At 39.6% G+C, this 8,251-nt stretch overlaps 1 pseudogene; it reads left to right on the forward strand.

Annotated features, from left to right (window-relative positions):
- The first annotated feature begins 957 nt into the window (after positions 1-957).
- On the forward strand, positions 958-7,256 carry LOC110170718 (zinc finger protein 239-like; annotated as a pseudogene).
- The last annotated feature ends 995 nt before the right edge of the window (positions 7,257-8,251 follow it).

The raw sequence follows: 8,251 nt of genomic DNA on the forward strand, positions 1-8,251 counted from the left end.
AAAAGTTCATCAGACACAACTGTTTCCTCCTTCAGGAAGCCCTTTGTTGTCTTACCTGTCCTCAACTGTATGTTCATTTAGCACCAGCCGCTCAAACCAAAGTCACTCTGCTTTGATATGTATGTAACTTGTATTTCTGTGTAAATACGCAGAGCTCAAATGTTCTGGGGCAGATACTTGGGCAGAGACTCTGGAAGAATGAAGTAGGGATATACTGCTGGTAGAGAGAGGCTGTTGGGCTCTGGCCAGGGCAGGACTAGACCCTGTCCATATCTGCTGTAACAAGATTAAACCTTGGTCTATATTCCAAAAACTCATCGGGCTTTGCAAATGGATTCATTATTTATTTTCAAGAGATATCATTTTTGTCACAATAGCGCTAAGTTCAATTGAGTAATTGTGTCAAATCTCCACCAGGCTGTTTCTTGTGTCTTCACCGTGACACCTGGACAATGGGTTCACACCTCTGCCTCAGCTCATCACCCCACAGCTCCATGGACTCATTCACACTTGATGATGGGTTTTTTTTTAACTTGTTTTTTTTGAACAGCAAAATGTCTGTCCCTCATGTGAGATTTACAAAGATACCCACCCCCACTGGCTCCTGATTGGCTGCTGTGGGCCACTCAAAAAGAAATACTTAACCAACTGCAACAGCTGAGAAATGACCAGAGACAGAGAAAAGCCACTGACTGGACACAGAAGAAGCTGCTTTTTAGGACAGGAATGAACCAGAACTTTTGAGGGACTGAACCTTCAGACACGTTTTGTTGTATCGAAAGGACTTCCAGAACTCCCTTGCTGCTGCTCTTCTTCCATTAACCTGCTCTCCTGCTTCACTACTACTATAGTCCAGTTTCAAAATTACTCTAGATTTCAGATTTAGACATTACTTTCATTTATAATATTATATTTTTATTCACATCACCTTTTTCTTTGTTCTTACACACCAACAGAATGGACTTGATATGTGACCAGTGTGGAAAGAAGTGGGCAAACACTTCAGCACTCAAAGCACACTACAGAACTCACACTGGAGAAAGACCGTACAGCTGTGACCAATGCGGGAAAGAATTTAAACACTCCAGTGCACTCAGTGTACATATGAGAATCCACACTAGAGAGAAACCATTTGAATGTGAACAGTGTGGGAAGGACTTTACACGATCTAACTGCCTTAAAGTACATATGAGAGTCCACAGTGGAGAGAGGCCATTCAGCTGTGAAGTCTGTGAGAATACATTTTCTAAGTCAAGCAACTTAGTATCACATGTTAGAGTCCACACTGGGGTAAGACCATACAGCTGTGACCAGTGTGAGAAAGAATTTACACAGTCTAGTGCACTCAGTGTACATAAGAGAATCCACAGAGGAGAGAAATCATTTGAATGTGTCCAGTGTGAGAAGGACTTTACACGATCTGATCATCTTAAAATACATCTGAGAGTCCATACTGGAGAAAGACCATACAGCTGTGACCAGTGTGGGGAGGAATTTAGATGCTCAGATGCACTTAATGTACATATGCGAATCCATACTGGAGAGAAAGCATTCAGCTGTGACCTGTGTGGGATGGACTTTAAAAGATCTGATCATCTTAAAATACATAAGAGAGTCCACACTGGAGAGAAGCCCTACAGATGTGAACAGTGTGGGAAGGAATTTAAACATACAGGTGACCTCAAGCAGCACGAGAGTCCACACTGGAGAGAAACCGTACAAATGTGACCAATGTGAGAAAACTTTCACTACATCATCCAATCTTAAAAAACACATGAGAGTTCACACGAATGTAACCGGGTGATTAGACTATGTTGTCCTGCTGTGTTGCGTCTGTGAGTGCGTCCACCTGTGCGTCGCTGCGCGTGGCTCCTGGCGTCACTGATTGCGCGATTAGAAAAGGCTGTGCACGCTGTGGTTTTTATCATTTTAAATTTTTTTTTTTTGGAAAAATCATGTACCTTCATCAACAGTTCAAAGATTGAATAACACAAGATATGATGAAATACATCACTTTATTTACATGATTAACTTTTCCTTAAGAACCAATATTTATATATCTAAACTGCTTCTCAGCACGGGTAAGAGCCATGATCAATACTAAAAATTTGGCTGAAAATTTCTCAACAAAATGTGGTTAATCACACCACCACAGAATGCTAAATGACACTCACAGAATATCACAAGGCGATATGGAGCTTGACAGAGATAACAGGGAAGCCCCCCCGTCTCAGACGCCAAGAAGGAAAGAGGGAGACGTAGGATTCAACACCTCACACCTGCACATGGTTAGCACGGCTACGAGATGACTAGTAAATTCCTAATGCTAGTCATGTCCATTCAAACACTGTCAAGGTAATGTAATGAATCAAAACAACAAACTGCAAACTTGAAACATAAATTTATGGCAGATGCTATTTGCACCCTGGGTGTAAATATCTAACATTGTTATTCACAAATAGGGCAAACAGCCATTGTTGCTATTTACACTCAGGTGTATTTAGCATGGCACATAGAAGGGCACCCGGGTGTTCCTAGACAAAAATGCTATTTACACCCAGGTTATTTAAAAAAAACAAAACAAAAAACTCTCTGACAGTAATATTTGATGTTTTTTTTTTTTTTTTACTCAAAATGATGCAGAATAATCGATCAATCATTCGCAGTCTGCACCTAATGGTTTAGTCCCGGTTAAATCTTGTTTTAGTCCTGTTTTAATCCTGGTTTAGACTTGGTTTTAGTCCTGATTTTAGTCCTGGTTTAACTTCTGGTTTAGTCCCGGTTTTAGTTCTGGTTTAGAGGTGCACGGGAAGAGGCACAGTCCATGCGCTGTACGGGAGAACACACGGTGTACGGGAGGAAATGTGGCGCATGGGAGCGGGAGCAGCAGGAGATGCATATGGTCTATGGATCCACATAGCGTATGCGAGAAGGAGTAACGCCAAGGTAAGGGGCCTCTATTGGTTCACGGGGCCCTACTCAATGTGCGTACTGTGCGTATTGGGTGAACCGGTACTGACACTGTATCATGCAGTGTGACAGCGTGGGGCCATGTGAAAAAATCCACGATAACCAACGGGTTTGGAAAGGCTGGACTGCTCCGTGATGAAGAGGACAGCACACACACAAGGGACAATTTGCCTGGAGACGAAAGTGACACGGGAGCCGACGTAAATTAAATGACTACATGAGTGAAATGACTGTTGAATAGAGATGCGCTGAACCTGCACACGTACGATCTGCACATCTCCAGAACAGGCTCACCATCCGTCCGACAGAAGCTCCGCGTCAGGCACAGAGCGAACTGTTTTTTCCGGCGGATATTTTTATACAGATTAGTCTTGTGGCATTAGGTTTCGTTTTTGTGTGCAAAGCTGCATTAAATACATTATAATCTCAAACGAGCTTATGAGGGCCAAATGCTTACTTTTGAACCACTTTTAATATTACCATTATCTTACTCGAGGCTGTACTTGAACTGCTGAATAGACAGATCAACTAGCATAACCGCTAGCTATACATCGCACAAGCTAAATAAACTGTCCATGATGCTGTGATGTCTTCAACTTAATTACCCAAATCAGCAACACTGATTACTTTTTACCTTACCTTACCCTACCTTCGTTTTAAATTTTATTTCTTTGGATTGTCAAATCTCGCTTCCCTTTTCACAGGAAATGATGTAAGCGGACACGTCACCATTCCCTTTTTTCTTGAGATGGGTGTAAATAGAAGAATTGTGTCCATTGAACCATTAACACCCAGGGTGCAAATAGACACTCCGCAAATTTATTCATGATATTAAACTATACTCGCTATTCATTTCAAAGACTTCACTCATATGTTTTTTAATATCTGAGTTTATTCTCAAAATATTGTAAATTTTTACAAATAATGCTAAAAAAGAGACCACCCTAACCTAATACAATACCATAATTATGAAAACAATACACTATGTCTGGAATAATTCAGGGAGAATGCAGTAGAAAGTGTTTACTATATGAACTGTTTTTGGTAACGGAGGGAAAAAATAGGATAATTAATAAAAAAATATGTAGAAACAGAATTCATTAGATTGCTGCAGGAAATGCTTAGTAGTATCAATATTCTGGCTTTTAGAAGGTTTCATGATGAAATATAAAGTTTAACACAAGTAAAACTTAAAAAAATAAAAATAAAAAATTCAGTAACGGAGGGAAAAGTAACAGAGGGAAAATTACCATTTTTAAAAACTTGTAAAACACAGGTTTTACCAGATACTAACACCTAATAGTTTTAATTTTCATAAGTATACCACCTAGAGATGTAGATTAGTCAAAGATGAAGCTTGAAAGTTAACCTGAAGAGGATTTGCAGGTCTTTGAAATTTGGGAAGTAATTCTTGTTCTAGACCTAAGAATTGTACATGTGACATGGTCTGTTTAAAATGTATGTAACTTTAGAACCAAAAATGGTTCTGAAAAAAGGTAAACAGTTTCATAAACTAGAGTACATATGTATCTGTTGAATACTTTTCTGTATCAGATGCATTAACTTGAATTTTTGGCCTTGTTTTATACTTCTGCTTGACCAGGCCCATAAGTGAATTCATTAGTTTATCAATTTTTGCATTTTGATGTGTACAGAGCGTAATGATATTTTCTTCTTTGGGGGTTATTGGGACATGTACATTCTGGGAACAAAAAACTTCACATTCTTTCCAGTAGGTGGAGCTAACTGGGCATGAAAAAAATAGATAAATAGTACCATAGGGATTCCATTTTTTTATTTTTATTTTTTTAAGCATTCCTGTAGCCATTTGTTTTTGAAAGTGTAATTTAAATTTTCAAGGTCCAACATCTCTATGCCTCCTTCACTTTTAGAATCCGTTAGGACACATTCCTTTTGGTGATGATGTTTGTTTTTCCAGATGAAACTTGTTAAGGTCCTGTTAAATTCTATAGCAGTTGAGTCCTTTACATATAGTAAGAGCGCAGGATAAACCAGTCTGGAGAAACCTTCAGCCTTAGTTAACAGTGCGCGTCCAAAAATAGGAATGTCCCTTTGCAGCCACATGTTTAATAATGTACTGGTCTTTTTCAGGCAGGAAACAGACTTGCATGCCCTGCCCTTTCACAGTTTTCTGGCTCATTTTTCGGTCATGCTCGGGCTTTCTCCGTTGTAGTGGCGGTTGAGTAATAAAAGTCTGAGAGTAAAAAAAGTCTTTTGAGTCCAGGTTTGGACAAGTTCTTGCTCTGGCCTTTTGTGTTTGTGTTTTCGAGGTGAAGATAAGCGGCTATGGTCACAACATGAGCACACGGCATCAGCGCCGCTCCTACAGCATACAGAAGAACTGGAGCAGCTCTACCGCACCCGCCAGCTCATTTACGCACTAGTTAACTATATCACTATAACGCTATTTACCTGTGATGCTTCATCTTCAGATTTATCCAAAACTAATGAAAACCAGCCTCTTACCTTCTCCAGAGACTGAAACAAAGTGTTTCCTCTATCCGCTGTCCCACTGGTTCTGTCTCCAAAAGTCTGTTGTCCAATATGAAGAGATGTTCAAATCCCGGTCCAGTCAGGTCCGTGACGCGAGGTCCGGGAGCCGAATGCAAGGCAGGCAAAATTACATTTAAACAACCGATCCCTAATTAAAAAAAAAAAAAAAAAAAAGAACAATATAGGCTGTCTGATCTGGACTCTTCATAGTAGCCTATGCCTTGGCCCATGAAGGAGCAATAGCCTGTGGGTATTTACTTATCTGTATTCAAAAACTATATTTCATACCAAGCATAATGGTCCACAGTGTTCCACTTCTTTTTCAGCTTCATGTCGTGGTGGCGTTTTTGCATTTCATTTTCTTCTTTAAAAGTTTGCGCGACTGTAGCCAACTGATCATTTTATGAGCTGTCTTAGTTGCGCTATCTCCTTTAATACGTCTTTTCACATAATTGAATTTCATCATTAAATGTGCCTACGACAATGAGCTGATAATTTAGATGATCTGATCAGATCATTTCCACCCCTGGGACAAAGACAAAAGATTCTCCTTTCGCGCTCGTGCCAGAACCCAAAGCCTTGCACCAGAACCCTGTAGCCTTGCAAAAAAAAAAACAACAACAAAAGAAACATGGAAAACCAACTGCATAAAAGGAGGTGTTACGGCCCCAGGCCTTAGTTCTAATATTTCTGCAGAGTTCTCTTGATTCCTGCTGCACGAGCCCTGCTCTGTGATTGGTGGGGCAAGTCCATGCCCACTTCACCTGCAGCCACCTCCCCCTATTTAAGGAGATTGCCAGCACCTGTTTGGGGCTGCTGGCCTTGGTGGCCAGTATGCCAATTTGTTTTGTGTGTGTTTAGTTTAGTTTAGTTCTGTTTTGTGCCTTTTTTTGATTTGGTCACTCGATTCTGTTTGTGGGTTTATGTGGTTTAATTTGGGGAACTTGTGTTTTGGTTTCGTGTGTGTCCCTAAGTTTCACCACTCGTTTTTGTGTAAGCCTGCGTGAGCCCTTTTGTGGCACAAAACTCTGTTTATTCTGTTGTTCTGTTTCTTAGTTTAGGTTGCTTTCTGTATATTTTTAGTCTTTTGTTAATTTACCTTTACATTCCTGTAAATTAAACATTACTTAATTTATTCCATTTTACATCTTGTTTTTTTTATTTTTGTTACTTCCCTTACCCAAACGAGCTGGGTCGTAACGGGAGGATAAACACCAGAGCTAAAAAAGCAGATGACGTGAGTATTTTGGTTGTATATTTGTGTTTTATATGTTTATTTGGACAGGACAGTCTACTTAACATAATACAGGGGTCATCAACAGGTAGCTCGGGAGGGGGGGCAACCCCTATTCCGACATACCGTCACTCCGACATGCCCCCATTCCAACACTTTGATGTCACCATTCTGACACCAATGAACCAGGACTACTCTAGGACTAAACCAGGACTGAACCAGGAGTAAATTAAATATAATAAGACATTAATTATAATCCAACCATTAAGAAACAGACATTACCTATTCTAGCTCAGGATTTAATGCATGCAGATTTTACATGTGTTCTGTTCCATTCCTTGGGTAATTTTTTACAGCTCTTAAGAGGGACCCTGATGCCACTAGTACAGTGGGGAGCAGTAGCACAAAGGTGACCAGTAACTTAGGGGAGAGCAGTATTCAGGCATCTTCTTCAGATACCTCAGTGGACAATATCTCTGACTCATCTGATTCATCTGCCACATCCTCATTAGAGGAGAAGAAAAGGAAGAAGGGGTAGAAGAAGGTGAAGAAGGAAAAGAGAGAATCAAAATACATGCAAAGAGGTAAAACAATTTCAATCTTACCTCAGTTTTGTTCAGTTTATTCCTGCTGAGCTCTTCTGAATGTTGAATTCTCCAGGCTGGCTAGGACGGGTCAACATGTCCACTTACTACAGTGCATAGAAATGTTATTTTAACACTGTATGCAGAGTAGTGCACTTTAATAAAAAAAATATTAACACTTTTTGAGAGAGTGAAAATTCTCAAAGAAAATTAATGATGGATCTTTGGAATCTGTGCTGAAATATATCTGCAAAATCTGAATCTTATTGTGTAAATTGCAGCCCAGAAGCCTGATCAAGTCTTAGAAAGGTACAAGAAGATCCTTCACAAGAAGCTGGGGATCATGTCTGGTGCGTTCAAGCATGTCGGTATTGACCGCAATACCGTTGTGCAAAATGCTCCCATTGCAGAGCTCTTCATTGTGGCTCTAGACGCCTACAATTAGGTGGTGAAAAATTCTAGAATGAAGAAATTAAGTGACATTGCTGTTGAGTGTTTGGCCAAAGTTCAGGCAGATCAGGAGCTGGCCGACAGAGTAGCTCTGTTCAAAACTGAACGCAGACTTCTTCCATTAAAAAAGAAGTGATGAAGCACAGGTACCTAGATGTGCACTTGTACTTAATACATTTGATAAACAAATGTATTAAGTACAAGTAAAATAAACCTAAACTGAGCATTAACATATATATTTATAAATGATTAACCGATGAGAAATAATTACGAGTTAACAGTTTACTAATGATTTACAAATGTATTAAATAATGCTTAATACATGCTTAATAAGGAGTTATTGTAAAGTGCTACCTGTACATGTAATGTAAGTAGTATGTAAATAATATGTGCAATTTAACAATTTCTGTATAAAACACATTTATTGTATGTTACTAGTGTTGTTGTCCAGTAGGTGGCGCTCATCAGCGATAATGTGCAGTGAACTGCCAGCTGTGGC

Source organism: Boleophthalmus pectinirostris, unplaced genomic scaffold, assembly GCF_026225935.1.
Source record: "Boleophthalmus pectinirostris isolate CB_2022bp ecotype Guang Dong unplaced genomic scaffold, ASM2622593v1 HiC_scaffold_20, whole genome shotgun sequence".
NCBI lineage: Eukaryota > Metazoa > Chordata > Actinopteri > Gobiiformes > Gobiidae > Boleophthalmus > Boleophthalmus pectinirostris.